The sequence below is a fragment of the Carassius carassius genome, chromosome 47, assembly GCF_963082965.1.
Source record: "Carassius carassius chromosome 47, fCarCar2.1, whole genome shotgun sequence".
Classification (NCBI taxonomy): domain Eukaryota; kingdom Metazoa; phylum Chordata; class Actinopteri; order Cypriniformes; family Cyprinidae; genus Carassius; species Carassius carassius.
Genome location: NC_081801.1, coordinates 13166329 through 13183941, shown reverse-complemented (window position 1 = coordinate 13183941; position 17613 = coordinate 13166329). Strand labels below are relative to the sequence as shown.

The 17613-nt window shown below is 39.3% G+C and overlaps 2 protein-coding genes across 2 annotated transcripts in view; one reads left to right on the top strand and one right to left on the bottom strand.

Annotated features, from left to right (window-relative positions):
• LOC132130338 (junctional adhesion molecule 3B-like) overlaps positions 1-17613 on the bottom strand; it is a 328210-nt gene that overhangs the window by 104569 nt on the left and 206028 nt on the right. The gene's annotated exons all lie outside the window — the stretch shown is intronic.
• The window catches only part of LOC132130423 (protein turtle homolog B-like), a 109353-nt gene that overhangs the window by 2449 nt on the left and 89291 nt on the right, over positions 1-17613 (top strand). The window lies entirely within an intron of this gene.

Below are 17613 nucleotides of genomic sequence, written 5' to 3'. Positions count from 1 at the left end.
AATGTCAGCTATAATCCAGCCAAATCCATGGCAGGCGTTCCAGTCAAAGAATGAAAAGCAGCTGACTTACACTGATTGTATGGAAAGCTGCAGAATATGAACCACAAAGGGCACAGCTGAGGCAGCCAATTTCCAAATGCATTTTGTTGGCTCCAGTGATTCTGAGTGAGGGGTAATGCTTTGGGCTACAAAAAAAGTGGAGTTAGATAGAGTTAACATTTAGAGTTAACTATTAGAACACAAAAAGTTTTTTATTTTACATTTAGTTTTTATTTGTTTTTTGGGGGGGAGGGGGCTTTTGCCTTTATATAGGACAGAAAAGTAGAGGGGCAGGCAAGCTTGAAGCAATAGAAGAATTTGTCTCATTCAGAAATTTGTGGGTAGAGCTTTTCAGAACTGTATGTGTCTATTATCCACAGACTCATTCAGCTGTTAGGACGATGAATTCTGGCTATTATCTGAGCTTCTGTCTTTCTTAGTTAGAATAAGAAAGTTAGTTTGTTAGAATCTTCCTAAACAAATGGTACAGTATGTTAAACAATTGGTATGTTATTAAACGTCAGTACTGTACCTCTCTATCCCTCACAGCATCTTTTTTATTACTGTCAGAAATGAAATATGGTGCTACCCTAAGGTCTGTGTCTTTAAACCCTGGTCTTTTAAGATTTTTTTTCTTAATATCTTCCTCAATGAAATCATTTACCACACACATCCTGTAGAAACCCCATGAACCTTGAGTGCTCTAGCATCAGTTTTTCACCAAAGGCAATTCTGCATCCAATTGATGTGGATAGAAAGTAACTGCTGGCCACTGCTGGCCCAGGGCGAATGGCTCGTTTCATAAAAGTCACTAACCCTTAAATGTCAATCAGCTGGTATTTGGGCCAGCATTGACTCAGGTCCCCCTCCCCCAAATGCAGTCTTCCTCTTTCTCTGTTCGATAGATGCATGCAAGACAACACAAGATGTTCCATATATAGATACCTTCAAAAGAGCCCTGTTGAATTTGGTTAATTATGCATGACTTAGCTCTGGCATTGAAATAAAACAGGATGTTTCTAATTCAAGCTCATCAACAGCTGAAAAACACCCCTCCCATGTTGGAGAAAACATGTCAGGTACTCACTGACTCCATTTAGGAGTCATCAAAGATCTAGATTTTATACAGTAATGTAAAATGATCAAGCTTACATGTATGCATTTGGTAGACACTATGATCCAATGTGACTTTTGGGGAAGTCGTGGCCTAATGGTTAGAGAGTCGGACTCCCAATCGAAAGGTTGTGAGTTCAAGTCCCGGGTCGGCAGGAATTGTGGGTGGGGGGAGTGCATGTACAGTTCTCTCTCCACCTTCAATACCATGACTGAGGTGCCCTTGAGCAAGGCATCGAACCCCCAACTGCTCCCCGGGCGCTGCAGCATAAATGGCTGCCCACTGCTCTGGGTGTGTGTTCACAGTGTGTGTGTGTGTTCACTGCTCTGTGTGTGTGCACTTCGGATGGGTTAAATGCAGAGCACAAATTCTGAGTATGGGTCACCATACTTGGCTGAATGTCACTTCACTTTTACATTGCTACCACCACTTAAAGAACCTAGTTTACCTTTTAACCTTCTCTTTGGGTTATTTTATGCATGTATCGTCCACCATGGGAATGGAAGAACTGGGTTTTTTTCATGAACTGTGTGTTTAGTAAGTGGAAAGCAGCCTCTTGGTTAAAGTAAAAGCTACAGCTTAACATCTGCTTTAGCACTGTGGAAATCACTGAGCAGAAAGCCTTTGATCTGTAAAGAATTGAGAGCATGGGCCAATTGATCGATACACTTTTTGCTCTTGTTCAGATCTGCATCTGTGATGTGGCCACAGCCTACAGCACACCAGAAGGATCACTAGTCATCTCAGAGGGCCATTGTGCATGGAGAACCTTGTTTCTGTGTCATTTGTGGATGATGCAATGCAGTGATATCTTGAAACACTTCCTGATTTCACAAACAGAAATGTTCCTTTTTGATTGGGACAATTGAAAATGATGACACTCAAGGACGCTTGGAAGATGGTACTCCGGCAGTGTGGTGAGAGTGCTGACTAATGCAGGAGTGATGCTGGGCGGAGGTGTTTAGTCTGACTCAGCGTCGGGGGAGCAGAGGGAGATTCATGATTCAGCACATACATGGTAGAAACGTGGTATGAATTATTTGGTGGTTCAGAGATTGAGTCAGTGGAATATTAGGATTACAACAGGAGTCAATTTGGGTTTTGTGCAGTGTGAAAAATGTTGGGTTTGGTATGCTACTGTTAAGAGAACAGGGTCAGTAAGTATTTTTTCACACTACTTTTGTTTAGCAAGGATGCATTAAATTAATAGTAAAGGCATTCGTAATGTTACAAAGTATTTTTATTTCAAATATATGCTGTTCTTTTGAAATCTATTATTATTATGTAATATATGATTCTAAACTAACAATCAGTCTTATTTTGTCTGTACACTGATGGCTAAGATTAGAAGTATGGACAGTAAATCAGTATTGTATGTTTTTTTACATTTATTACCGTATATCAGCTACTTGGATATATAATTGTTTTTATTTAATGCTCATTTCCTAGTCTTAAGTTAATTTTTAAAACACTAATAATTTAATAACGCTGTTAAATTTGCTTTGTAGAAAATCTCATAATAATAATAATAACTATTTTTTTAATACCGCACTTTATAATGCAGTGATGCCTAAATTCCCTTTTAGCATTGATGAGTGTGTTTAGATAAAATGACTGATTATAGTGTTTAGTAATTAATTTATTTTGTCAAAATAGTATAGAATGAGATTTCAGTGTTGGCTGGGATACTCAGCATGAGGCTGCATAAACCGTGGCTGATTAGGACAAAATCTCTGAGAAATATGGAGAAGATCTGTCTGTAATGTCATCACTTCATGTCTGCTAAGGACACAGTGTAATACAGGACACCATCCTCATCGAGATGCCAGACTACATGTGCGCTCTCAGATCCTGCTGTATCGTGTGTGTCAGAAAAGGCTGCTGGACTTCACAAGGAATTGACAGAGATGTAGAGAGCATGTGTGAGCGTGTGACTCCGCTGACGTGCGTGGGCTCGGCAGCCAGCCAGCCAGCCAGTGTACTGATCGCCTCTCTCCCCGTCCCCTGACTGGACTGCTTCCCCTTGTATCTCATTTTTCAGCTGTCCATTGATGGAGCGGACTCGGCCTCCTCCCGCCCGGCTCCACCACATCCATTAAACATTCATACTCTGGCCATGAAATACTTCAGTACTGTACCCCAGGCTCTCTTCCCAGGATACTCTTTTTCTCACTGTCGCCGCCCCTCTCGCTTTTCTCCCCAGCCCTCATTTTTCTCTCCTCCGCTACCATCCTTCAGAGGGCAATCAATTCTGAGTGATCGCTATCTATGCATCCATCCCTCTCAATCTGTCTGGCTGCACTATAGATCTGTTCAAATTAGATTCATCATTCGCCACGAGTCCATGTGTTTGCTCACTGTGTACTGCGGCAGAAGCCTGGCACGGGACGTGACACAGGCAGGATGCTGACTGTGATGAATCAGGCCCTCCTGAACTGCCTCTTCTCCTTCTCATGCTATGGCGCCTATATTTGATAAACTTTTCCCTTCAAATCCAAACTATCCAACCTTCCACCCCAATCATACACATGCTTCTTTCGCTAAGAAATCAACCAGACCACTAATAAGATTTTAAGGAAAAAATTATACTAATTAAAGGGGCTATATTTGATTTTTTTTATAGATGTCTAGATGTCACGTGGGAGCACTACATCTCAAACCAAAAGAAACATGCACTTTGGCCACACCTACACCCTCCATTTACCCCCCCCCCTTCATGCAAAAAATTAAGAAAATAGGATATATAACGAAATTGAGATACCTTCAGCTTTTGTGAACAATGTCAAGAGACCTTCGGCTTTTGTAAACAATGTCAAGCGACCTGGTAACCATTATGCTGTAATAGTAACACTGTCCAGATGTTAATAATGTAGTCATTACAATTTATAAATCAAAATTGGATCCTTTAGCAGCTCAAAGGGCTCTTCATCTCAGGAAAGCCAGACCAATGTTTATTCTGGTCTTATATTCCTCTCTTTGTCAAAGGCCTTTTTTTCTTTTCTTTTTTGCAGAATAACATATTTTTCTGTGGAAGTTGGCATTTAGTAGAAAGCTCCATACTGTGGTCCACCATCTTGCTTTTACAGAGTAGTGCGGGAGGTCACAGTCTACTTATAAAGGGAGATAGTGCCAACAGTTTCAAAGGAAAGGTGCTCACATACAGTATCAAACACACCCCAATTAACACAGGTGCTCAACACATGCACACAAGAAATATTCATTCTTCTCTAGTAGGGATGTGCAAAAAATCGAATGCGATTTTCATGCGCATCTCATCAGTAAAGATCAAATCCAGAACAAATCCTGCCCAGAAGCAACTGGGCAGGATTTGTTGTGAAAACCTGGCAACCCTGATCCGAACGCACTTGCTGGAGATATACTTTTAATCACAGGAGCGTCTTTACTGATGAGATATGCATGAAAATCGCATTTGATTTTTTGCACAGCCCTTTTCTCTAGTGTTTACGGCAAAATTTGTGTGCGCTAAAATTTCTTTAAATGTCTTCACCTCACACAAGCTCTCATCAGTGTGCGCGTCTATGGGCTAGTTGCATATCTCCGCCATCTTGGATTTCCGGTCTTGCGAGTGTGTGCGTAGATATTTCCGGTTGTGCTAAACGTCAGTGCAGAGAACCGGAGAAGTCAAAATATTACCTTCTATATGTTTACAGGACTTATAATATCACATCAAATGCAAATAAGATATACACTGCTATTATTACTATACTATAAATGTTAACTGAGCCAGTGGATTTGAAACTTGTGTATGTTTGGGTCTGGTGAATGAATTAAATACACTATGTTCCCTACTGTTCACGAGATGAAAGTTGAACTCATGGTTTGTATACACAGCTACATAATGTATTCTTATCTTCCCAAATATGTGAATGTACAAATTACTTATTTCTCGAAAATGTTTGCATTATTTTTTTTTTTTTTTATGAAATATTTACCTTGTGAGACGCGGGCTGCGATTTATCTTCAGAAGTATCCATTTCTCAATTATACACGTACATCAGTCTGTTTCATCGTTATTTTCACAACATATTTTATTATTTTACACAGTAAAAAATACGTGACTAATTTTAATAATAGTTTAATCTAATAATTAATGCAAAAGAATAACAATATACATGGCTGCTCATAGACAGATAATGATTTATGCTGCAGATCTTTCACAAAACAAATAAATAAACATAGATAAAAACACACATGAATGCAAACAGCGATCTTTTATTTAAGGCAAACCTACCATAATTATATTACGTTTAATTGTACAGTTAGTTATAAATTGTTAACAAATAAAGTTAATAAAACATGCTTCATCAGAAATCTCCGTGCGTCTTGTTTGACAGTCAGAACAAAATCAGCTCTTCGAAAATGAAAAGTATTGCATATTTGAGTGGTTTGTGTTTGAAAGAAGAAATCCCCGTGGACCTGACCTGACGCTGATCCGCATAATCAACAGAAGAATAAAGCAATCTCCGCGTTGTATCTTGATGAATTTCCACACAGATGTACGCAAAATGTAGGGAGGATGTTTCCCTATGTTTTTGATATACCACTATCGGCTGTTAAATTTGAATATCATTAATTATATACATCTAGCCAAGTTTCGTATGTAAGTTTCCCTTACAGTCAATGCGAGCGTCGCAAGACCGGAAATAAGTATATACACACTCGCGTCGCTGAAGCTCACCGGCGCCATCTTGTGCAACTAGCCCATTGTTGTACCTTCTCATCTGTGAAACAGCAGGCTGGGTTAGTCGCCACCTTGTGGACAAACTAATTAATGAAAAACTTGCATATGCAAGCTAAGCATAAAGGCTACTAAATGTGCACACTATGCCGATGAAAGTATTTTGCCTTGCAAGCTTAAGCTTAAGCCTATCATGCACATAAAACCCAAAGTAACGTATGCCTTGGGTTTTAGTTCCATGTTGTTTAATATTATATAATTTATTATTATTTTTTAAAAGTAAGGTTACGTTATGATGAAGTACTTACAGTGGAAGTTAGGGATGTAACGATTCACCACGAGCCAGTTGAACATCGATACAAACATGTGACGATTCAAATCGATTGAGATGCTAAACAAATGGCAATACAGTGTGGGGAGGAATTTATATGAATGTATCACTGAGGGTAACTGTCTTTAGAAAAGTTTAGATGTTTTCTTTTCATCTCATCTCGTTTCTGTATAATGCATATTAAAACAGTGTTCATAGGCACTGCGCTGCTTTGTTTACAGCCAAGGAAACCAAGAAAACCCTATATCACTGCAGTTACATAAGCGCCACCTTTTGTTAGAGAGTGAAACTGCATCTCATTCAGCCTGTCTGCTGTTTCTGTATCGTGCAGATATTTTATGTACTGTAGCATAGTTTCACAAAAAGTCAGAGCATTCTGTTTTTATTTTAAAATGTCTAATTATACAATCTAATTTAGATTTAAAAAACTGCTCATGCTGCATGTATTCAGCATCTTTGTTTGTACTGTGATTTAAATGCAGTGGTTGTCTCTAAAAATGGAAAGAGCGCAGGCAAAGCCTTTGTTTATGATGACAAGTTTTTTTTGTCTTATTTATTTGATTAGATTTGGATTTTATTTTAAAATTTCAATTTAGTTTTGTTATTTGACATATTTCTGTTTCACAGAGAAATGTGCAGCATTTTGTCCAAGCAATAATAAAAGGACACCTTTTTATTTATAGTTTGTCTTAAATCTAATTTTGTTTAAAAAAAATTGTGAGAAAAATGAATCTTGAAATCAGTATCGTGAATCGAATCAAATCGTGAGCTGAGTGAATAATTACATCCGTAATTTTTTTATGCCATTTTAAAGCAGAAATTATTTTTAGGTTTATGCATTATATTGTCAACGAAGTTGTAAAATTTGATATAACATTGAACAGAAAAGGTGAGTGAACAATATTTCATATTTATGGCTATACTGCCGAAACAGTGAGTATTGAATGACAGTTTCGTCCTATTCACTTCTGGTGTAAGAACCAACTTTTTTTTTAAAGAGAACTGGAAGGAGAAGTGGTATTAACATTATGCCACAAATGCTTTTGATTAAGCTTAAATTGTTTTTGGCATGTTCCTTTAATGTAGTCATCCATTTCTAAACAACTGGCTGATTTAAGAGCAGATCAGCAGACTTACTAGACTTTGGTACTGCTTCTTCACAGTGCTGCAGAGCCAGATGGGAGAATGTTGTCAGGAGACATTCGCTGTGCCATCTTGCTGTGTACAAAGTGTGATTTTCTGACAGATTGATACCAAGCCATCTTTTAGCCCCTGTTTTTGGGAGAAGAAAAGACCATGTGTTCTGTGTGTGGAACAGACACATTTCTGCATTGTGTTACGTCCTGTGACGTAGACTTGCCGTTGTATTGTGCTGGTGAATGTGTTCACTTTTTCTTTTATCTCTCTCTCTCTTTCATGCAGCACTCCAAATCATCTGCAGCTGATCTTAATTAGCAGGAACGTGGCTTTTCTGCTGGCAGCGTTTATAAAGCAGCAAAGAGACTGTGATCGAGAGGAATCCCTCTCCATCTATCACAGACAGAGTTGTGTGAACTGTTGTTGAAAAGAGAACTTATGTGGTGAAACCTGTTGTCTGAGTACAAGCATTTAGACTGTGTGAGTTTGAATGTTTAAACCGTGTAGGGAGACGGGCGCCAATTTATTTGGATTATCCATCCCTAAACTTTTCTCCTGTTTATGTATTGTTAGTCAGGGAGAGAGGTAAGATGACTGTCTTTATTTTTCTTTTCTTTTGTTAGGTAATTTATCTGGGTTTAAACTTTAGAAATCCCTTGTTTTGTTTGTTATTTTGGCCTGGCCCTCTCCTGACGATTTGGTTATTTAAAGTTGTTTTGTTTGTTTGTTGATCATTTGTTTGTTTTATAAATATTTGGATACTTTTTATTTAAATAAAAGAAACGTTTAGTAAGCGTATTTTTCTTCAGTTTTCTTTTGTTTGTGTGAATCAAAAGGGTGTTGTGTAGCCTTCTGGATCTAACTCCATGAGAGGTATTTAGAACTGGGATAGATGGAAAGGAGTTTTCTCACATTTATATATTTGTTACAACACTTGTTACTCCCCTTGAAACCCCTTAGACCAAAAAAAAGGGGGAACGTAACAATTGGGGGCTCGTCCATTGCATTGTATTATCTGTCTTTTTTTTTTTTTTTTTTTTTTTTTTTTCTTCAAAGTACTACTAATTTTTCCCCGTGACAATTGGCTCGTCCTTACTAATATTGTGGATTTGTTACTTGTTTTCAAGCAATTCTACTTTTGTGAGTACTATTTTTTCTTTTCTTGATTGCTGGCTGTTTTCTTCTTTGGGTGAAAGAGGAAAGTGTGTTAGGGGATTTTAAAATGGAATTTGATCTGGTCTCGTTTACTCTTGCGCCATCTATTGAAGTCTTTAATCGCTGTAGAAAGAAAGATCTTATTCAGATAGTAGAATTTTTTAACATCGTCATTATCAAAGAAGCTACCAAACAAGTCATTAAAGAAGAGTTGTATGACAAATTGGTAAGCGATGGAATCTTGCCGAGACCGAGTGATAATAGTGAGGTGGTAGAAAAACTTGAAGCCACAGCAATTAAAGAGGTGGGTAGTTTAGGTCAACCTGAAACTGAGGCTATTGCTTTTCAAGACCCTAGGTTAACACTGAGGTTAAAGGAGTTAGAGCTGGAAATAAAGAAGCAAGAGTGTGAAGCTCAGATGATTAAATTGAGAACCGTTGAAGCAGAGACTGAAAGGGATATTAAGTTGCAAAAGTTGGCTTTAGAAGCTCAGTGTGCTGCTCTACAACCAACCCCTTTTCTGCGTACCAGCACTTCAATTTCCTCTCCTTCATTGACAGCAACTAGTTCTTTGTCTCAGGGGGATAGCCATGTGTCTACTACAGTTCCGTTTGACCCCAGTAGATATATTAAACTAGTACCACCGTTCAGAGAAGCGGAAGTAGATTCCTATTTTGTCACATTTGAGCGAGTTGCAGGAAAGTTAGGCTGGCCAAAAGAGATGTGGGCCCTATTATTGCAATGTAGCCTCAGTGGAAAAGCACAGGAGGTCTGTTCTGCTCTGCCAATCGAATCTTCTCTCGACTATGATCTAATTAAGGCAGCGGTTTTACGTGCATATGAACTTGTCCCTGAAGCATACCGGCAAAAGTTTCGGAGACATGGGAAAACAGCCAGGCAGTCTTACGTCGAGTTTGCAAGGGAGAAAAAAATCCTCTTTGATAAGTGGTGTCTTTCTAGCAAGGTAACAACTCTGGAACAGTTGAAAGAGTTAATCATGCTAGAAGACTTTAAGAATGGTGTGCCAGAGAACGTGGTGGTTCATTTGAATGAACAAAAAGTTGCTTGCTTGTCTAACGCTGCCGTTTTGGCTGACGAGTTTGTATTAACGCATCGTACTGTTTTTGCTGCAGCACGGCAGCCAAAATTTGCCATGCCATATGCAGTCGATACGCTGAATGCAATGCCTCATGTAACCCGCCCTGCTAGAATTGAAAATTTCATGAAAGGTGCTCGTAAATTTAAACCTGCAAATAGTGAAAGACGAGAATGTTTTTACTGTCTAAGCCCTGAACATTTGATTGCGGACTGTCACCAGTGGAAGCAGAAGGGTTTGAAAACTAAAAGTGTAGCACTTGCTCAGACCTTACAAAAATTAAGCCCAGCTGATGTAGAAAGTTACCAGCCATTTCTCCTAGAAGGCATGGTTTCTATATTTCCTGATGCGGAGTTTAAGCCAGTAGTTATGCTTAGAGATACTGGAGCTTCGCAATCCTTCATTCTCGAGCATAGTTTACCATTTTCTGCTGACACGTACACAGGATGTGATGTGTTGGTGCGAGGTATTGAGATGTGTTGTGCTAATGTACCTTTGCATACGGTTCACTTAAAGTCAGGTCTTGTCAGTGGAGCTGTTAGGCTGGGTGTCCGCAAACAGTTACCGGTAGAAGGTATTGACTTAATCATTGGGAATGATTTAGCAGGTGGTGAAGTTTTTCCCTCTCCAATTGTGTCATATACGCCAAGTGTCAAGGAGCAGTCTAATCTTGTTACCTTGTATCCTTCAGCATTCCCTGCATGCGCAGTGACCCGTGCACAAGCACAAAAATTCAAAGAGGTGGTGGATCTTGCTGATTCCTTTCTTGTCCCTGACATTACCCCATGTGAGTATACGCTGACTACAGAGTCTGAGATTACGCCTGATCCCAGTTCGGAGTTAAAAATTCCCTTAAAAGTGAGTCGAGAACATTTGATAGCAGCACAGAGAGAGGACCCAACGCTGGCTAAGTGTGTTAAAGCTACAGATCTCAGGCAAATGCCTAATTCTGGGGTAATGTATTTCTGGGATCATGGACTGCTGATGCGTAGATGGAAACCAGATGAAGATGATGAGAACTGTCAGTTGGTGCAGCAAATAGTTTTGCCTTCTGGCTATCGAACACATGTATTAAAGCTGGCTCATGAACATGTAATGTCCGGTCATCTAGGTGTAACAAAGACCTATTATAGAGTTTCAAGATACTTTTACTGGCCTGGTATAAAGTCTGCTGTATCTACCTTTTGTAAAACTTGCAAAGTTTGCCAACTTGCAGGAAAACCAAACCAACAAGTTCCTGTTGCTCCTCTTACGCCAATCCCTGTGATGTGTGAGCCATTTGAACGACTGATCATCGATTGTGTGGGCCCATTACCCAAGTCCAAGGCAGGACATCAATACATGTTGACTATTATGTGTGCTGCAACACGCTTTCCTGAAGCAGTTCCATTACGCAACCTGAAAGCCAAAGCAGTTGTGAAAGAGCTGATCAAGTTCTGCTCCACTTTCGGTCTCCCAAAAGTAATCCAGACAGACCGGGGTACAAATTTTACATCAAGAATGTTTGAACAGATTCTGAAGGAGCTTGACATAAATCATCAATTATCTAGTGCTTACCACCCAGAGTCACAAGGTGCGATTGAGAGGTTCCATCAAACTCTTAAAACAATGCTGCGCAGCTACTGTGTTGAGACTGGAAAAGATTAGGATGAGGGTCTCCCATTTCTTCTGTTCGCCGTGAGAGAGACTGTACAAGAGTCTCTAGGATATAGTCCAGCTGAACTTGTCTTCGGTCATGTGGTGCGTGGACCATTAAAATTGTTGAGCGAGCAGCTGTTGATTGAACACCCAACACCAGTAGCTATCCCTGACTATGTCCAGTCGCTCCGCCAGAGACTTCAGAGTGTTCGTGAAGTGGCAGTAAAACACCTTGAAACAGCACAAGGCAAGATGAAAGCACGTTTTGACCAGAAGTCTGTTAAAAGATCTTTCCAGCCTGGTGATTCGGTTCTAGCTTTGCTACCCACTCCTGGTTCTGTGTTTCAGGCGAAGTTTAGTGGTCCCTACATTGTCAAGAAGAAAGTGAGTGACACAAATTACGTCATTGATACACCTGACCGTAGACGTAAAAGCCGTTTGTGCCATATCAACATGCTGGAAAGGTATGTGACTGCACAATATGAAAGTGAAATAAAATGTGATAAACCTACAGATAAAATGAACTGTGAGACGGCAAAAGTGCCAACCGTCACTGCTGCTTTGGTTACTAACTATACCATGGAAGAAGACGGATTGTGTAGCAGAGAAGTGCAAATTTCTTCCACACGGTTACAGAACTCTGCTATTCTACATAACCTCCAGAGTTACCATGCTCATCTTGGTGAAAGTCAAGCTAAGGAATTGACTGATTTACTGCATAAATACCCTAATCTGTTCTCAGATGTACCTGGTAAAACTGCAATGTGTTCCCATGACATTGATGTTGGAAATGCATCCCCGATCAAACAGCATCCTTATAGAGTCAATCCCCAAAAGCGTAACATAATGAAGGCTGAAGTGGAGTATATGCTGCAGAATGGATTCGCTGTGCCTAGTCAAAGTCCCTGGAGTTCGCCCTGCCTCCTTGTGCCAAAACCGGACTCCACCTATCGCTTCTGCACTGACTTCCGTAAAGTCAATACCATAACTAAAGCTGATTCCTTCCCGCTTCCTAGAATGGAAGATTGTGTAGACCGGGTGGGTAGTGCAACGTTTGTAACGAAGCTAGACCTCCTGAAAGGATACTGGCAGGTGCCTTTAACTCCACGTGCATCAGAAATCTCAGCTTTTGTCACTCCAGACAATTTTCTACAGTATTCAGTCTTAGCTTTTGGGATGCGAAATGCTCCCGCCACATTCCAACGTTAAATGAATAATGTGTTGGCAGGTGTGAAAAACTGTGAAGTGTATTTGGATGACGTGGTTGTCCATTCACATACCTGGACGGAACATCTTTCTACCCTTGAGAATGTTTTTCAGTGTTTTGCTGATGCCTCATTGACCTTGAACCTTGCCAAATGCGAGTTTGCAAAAGCAATGATCAGCTACTTGGGTAAGCAAGTGGGGCAGGGAATGGTGAAGCCTGTCGAGGCTAAAGTTGCAGCTATCCTAGAGTACAAGATTCCTTCTAACAAACGTGAATTGCGCAGGTTCCTTGGGATGTGTGGGTATTATCGTGCTTTCTGCCCAAACTTTTCCTCCATTGTCTCACCACTAACTGATCTGCTAAGTACTACAAAGAGGTTCATCTGGACACCCAGTTGTGAGTATGCTTTTAATGCAGCAAAAGACTTACTCTGTAGTGCTCCGATACTCAAAGCCCCTAAATTTGATGCCCCGTTTATGCTAGAAGTTGATGCCTCTGCTACAGGAGCTGGTGCGGTCCTGTTGCAGGAAGACAGTTTCGGTATAGAGCATCCGGTTTCATTCTTTTCTAAGAAGTTCTCAAAGTGTCAGCAGAACTATAGTGTTATTGAGAAGGAGGCGCTATCAATGTTGATGGCACTACAGCACTTTGAAGTGTACCTAGGTGGTAGTGTTGAGCCAATAGTAGTGTACACTGACCATAACCCGTTAATTTTTCTTGAGCGCATGTCCAATGCAAGTCAACGGCTTATGCGATGGTCTCTCACAGTACAAGAGTTTAATCTTGACATCCGTTATAAAAAAGGTTCCGAAAATGTTGTTGCGGATGCGTTGTCTAGGTCATAAATGGTTTAATTTGTGACTACTACTTTTTTTTTTCTCCAGTAATGTGAGTGAATTGGTGTCTTGTTTATTATATAACTGACTATTGTAATTTATAATCTTAACGGTGGGGGTGTTACGTCCTGTGACGTAGACTTGCCGTTGTATTGTGCTGGTGAATGTTCACTTTTTCTTTTATCTCTCTCTCTCTTTCATGAAGCACTCCAAATCATCTGCAGCTGATCTTAATTAGCAGGAGCGTGGCTTTTCTGCTGGCAGCGTTTATAAAGCAGCAAAGAGACTGATCGAGAGGAATCCCTCTCCATCTATCCCAGACAGAGTTGTGTGAACTGTTGTTGAAAAGAGAACTTATGTGGTGAAACCTGTTGTCTGAGTACAAGCATTTAGACTGTGTGAGTTTGAATGTTTAAACCGTGTAGGGAGACGGGCGCCAATTTATTTGGATTATCCATCCCTAAACTTTTCTCCTGTTTATGTATTGTTAGTCAGGGAGAGAGGTAAGATGACTGTCTTTATTTTTCTTTTCTTTTGTTAGGTAATTTATCTGGGTTTAAACTTTAGAAATCCCTTGTTTTGTTTGTTATTTTGGCCTGGCCCTCTCCTGACGATTTGGTTATTTAAAGTTGTTTTGTTTGTTTGTTGATCATTTGTTTGCTTTATAAATATTTGGATACTTTTTATTTAAATAAAAGAAACGTTTAGTAAGCGTATTTTTCTTCAGTTTTCTTTTGTTTGTGTGAATCAAAAGGGTGTTGTGTAGCCTTCTGGATCTAACTCCATGAGAGGTATTTAGAACTGGGATAGATGGAAAGGAGTTTTCTCACATTTATATATTTGTTACAACACTTGTTACTCCCCTTGAAACCCCTTAGACCAAAAAAAAGGGGGAACGTAACAATTGCTAATGTCTGTTGAACAGTGCAGATGAGCATTAGCCCACCAGATAGACCAGCACTATACTAGCAGCATGGAAATTCAAGCTGGTCTAAGCTGAGACATGCATCTGTCCAAAACTACTACTGTCATTGCACCAACAAATAATTTTGGCTGGAAACAGCTTACTGACTGTTTAACCAGTTGCTATAACAAATGAAAACAGTTTGCTGAGCTAGCTTGCTACTGTTAGCATGTTTTCTGGGCTCTCTTGTTCTCCAGAGTGCAGTGGAATGAACTAAAGCATGCAGAAAGCATACTAGGTGCACACAGTGAAAAGGTGAAGGGGAGGTAAACAGGGATTTGCTGTCAGATAGAAATAGAGAGATATATTGCCAGAGAATTCAATTGCTGCTTATATAATGCTAGCCATTGCAGAGAATCGTAGGTGTCTTCTGCCATTGCTATCCCAAATGTGCATGTGTTTGGGAATATATTTAGATACAGATTATTTTTTTCTCAGTTATTTTGATATTCAATAAGATCAATGACCTGATTTTTTGAAAGGTGATCCCGGGAATTGCTGTAGTGACTAGCACTGCTTCTTTTGAATAACAATTTGTAAAAAATTACAAGAAAATGTCTTGTACTTTTTTTTAAATGAGCCTCTGTATTGTTGTCATCCACATTTTATGGTTAAAAAGATCCACAATTTAGCATGGTCATACAATAATCACAATAACTATTGTTGTAAAATATGGATTTGGATTAGCTTCAAACTGAAATCTTGCTTTTTGAAAATCATTCAAAACCAGTGAGGTGGTGTTAGCATGTGCAGGTTTCAGGGGATAATAGGTTTTAATCATCCCATCCCAGAAGTACTGTATAGTTTTCCCTCTTTTTTCTTAGTGCACACCATTGATAAATACATCTTGTGATTTGGACACCTTAAGCCTCTTTATTAAATCCACTCAAATATCATGCAAAACATTTGTTGTGATATATTGCAATCTAAGTTTATTTATTGGACATTTTACCTCTTCATTTTAACTTTTCAAAAAGAAACAAAGTACAATTGTCAGCCATTACACCTTTAGGCAATTATTCCCTCTGGAAGACATCTTAATTACACTAGAATACCTCATTTTGGCAAATATATTTTTCTTCATTGTGAAAACAATTAAAAAATGCATTATGTTCAGTGAAAAAGACGAGAGAAATGCTCATTACAGTATATGTAAACATAATTCAATATTGAAAAGTATTAGAGTATCGTGTTGTTAGCATACTGACATGCTAATTTCAGACACCTTTAAAATCAGTGATCAAATTGGAGTTTCCCATGCAAAGTGCAATTTGTGAGGGTTGTAAATGTTCTGCCTCTGTATTAGAGCATTTGGTATCGATCACTTATGAGATACCATGACAGTTTGGATGTTACAGAAAGTAGCTGCCTATTAAGGTTTTGAAACCACTAATGTTTCACTCCCATGTTTGCTACACAGTGCATGTGTAATCCTTAATGTGCAGAGATTTTCCTGTAAATTATTTTGGATCTGCTGTCTCAGTTGTAGAAAGTGAAAGTAAAGTGACACGCGGCATACGACGTACCATGCTCGGAATACTTGTGCTCTGCATTTAACCCATCTAAGTGCACACACACAGTAGTGAACACACACCCAGAGCAGTGGGCAGCCAATGCTGCAGCACCCAAGGTGTTGGTCAAGGGTCTCACTTGAGCTTGAGACTTATACCCACAAACCTTGGGTTACTAGTCTGGCTCTCTATCCATAAGGCCACGACTGCCCGTAACAGTGATGCTGGAAGGCTGCAGATTAATCACTGGCTCGTCAGCATGAAAAGTTGCTGACTAAGAGGATTGAAAACAGTCAACATTTCCCCAAAAATATAGGATTAGCAGTTGGTTGTCTGCCATAGATGCCTGGATATGTGCAAAATCTCATACAGTATATTACAGTGCACCCACCATTGTAAGATTTGCTGTATTTGCTGGCAAATGAGCCCAGTTTAGCTTAATGGAATTTCACAAGTGCTTAAAGCTTTTTTAAAGCTTTAAGACCTCATTAGTGGAAACCAATATTTTGTTTCTGTTTCTGCCTAGCCTGTTATTGAGTCAGCCTCTAACATCATTACTACAGAGTAATTTACACACATGCCTAAAGGAGGAGTGAACGCTGCCTGTGAGAGTTGGGGAGGAAATCAGACTATACTCAGGGGAGTTTGTGGAGCTGGATCTTAATCATGTGGCCCCTCTCTGGAGGATAGATTAACCTCTGCAGCCCTGACAACGCACGCTCACAACAGCTGTGGGATATTGAAAAAAGAGAACTGGCAGTGAAACGAGAAATGAGATGCGTCTAACAGTTGACACATCAAAAATTCAAGGGAATATTTTTTTACTAAAGATTTATATGGTATTTTTCAGTGCAGTTTCTCACTCTCAGATTTAGAAAAAGACTATTAAGTGCTTGATTGTTAAGGCGTATTTCATCATTTGACCATATGGTGCTGCTGTACCATGTGATCACAAAATATCTGTGGATTATTTTAGCCATATAAGGAGTGGTTTTGTTGTTTACTATACATTTTTAAGCTGATGAGACTTTTCAGCCATCTTTAGCTCATTCTGAGTTTTCAGAAGATCAGGTTTCTTGACCACACAGCCAGCGATTCACCTTCAAGACACCCTTCACATTAAACACACGTCGGTTTTGTACATGTTTAGTGCTTCAGTGAAATCAAGGTCCTATTTATGGATGTGCTAATCTACTTCATGCATTGTCCCTAAATGCAACAAAAATGACTCAAAACCAGAAAAAGAAACCAAAAATTTTGCAACACAATGAGTTGTGTTGACATATGATCAGTTTACGCCCCACAGATGGTTCAGGTTTAGAGCATTTTTACACTTTCTCATCTATCTTGTCATCTTTCTTATCTCCTGTGTTTCTTCTTCACTGTTGCAAAAGCCACCAGCCAGTCTGAAAAAGTGATTGTGCCCCTGCGTTGAACATTGTATGAACACTATATTAATTATATTCTCCATTTCCTTCTCTTTGAGAGCACTGTGCTAGAGGGATGAAAAACATCCAATTAAGTGATATCCCATCATTGCATTTTAAGTGTTAAGTGTTTAGCATTGTTGTTTTTAATGGTAGGGAAAAGCATTTAGCATTTCTGTAAACTGAGCCAGAGTCTGGAGTTCTCATTGCAGGTCAAATGCAGATGAGATTTGCCAAAGTAATTTCTAGTAATTTGTTTTGTTTTTTTACTCAGACTTTTCACTGCCATCCAAATTTCTAGAAAACATAGTCTTAGGCATTACTGTATATACAATGTAGTCATTTTGAATCGAAATATGTTAAACAAGAAGCAAATGTGTTAGGGAATATAAAGCAATATTTGCTGGTCTACCATGAAAAGTGCTGTGTCGTTCAGTCTTAAAAGTTCATGAACCTAAT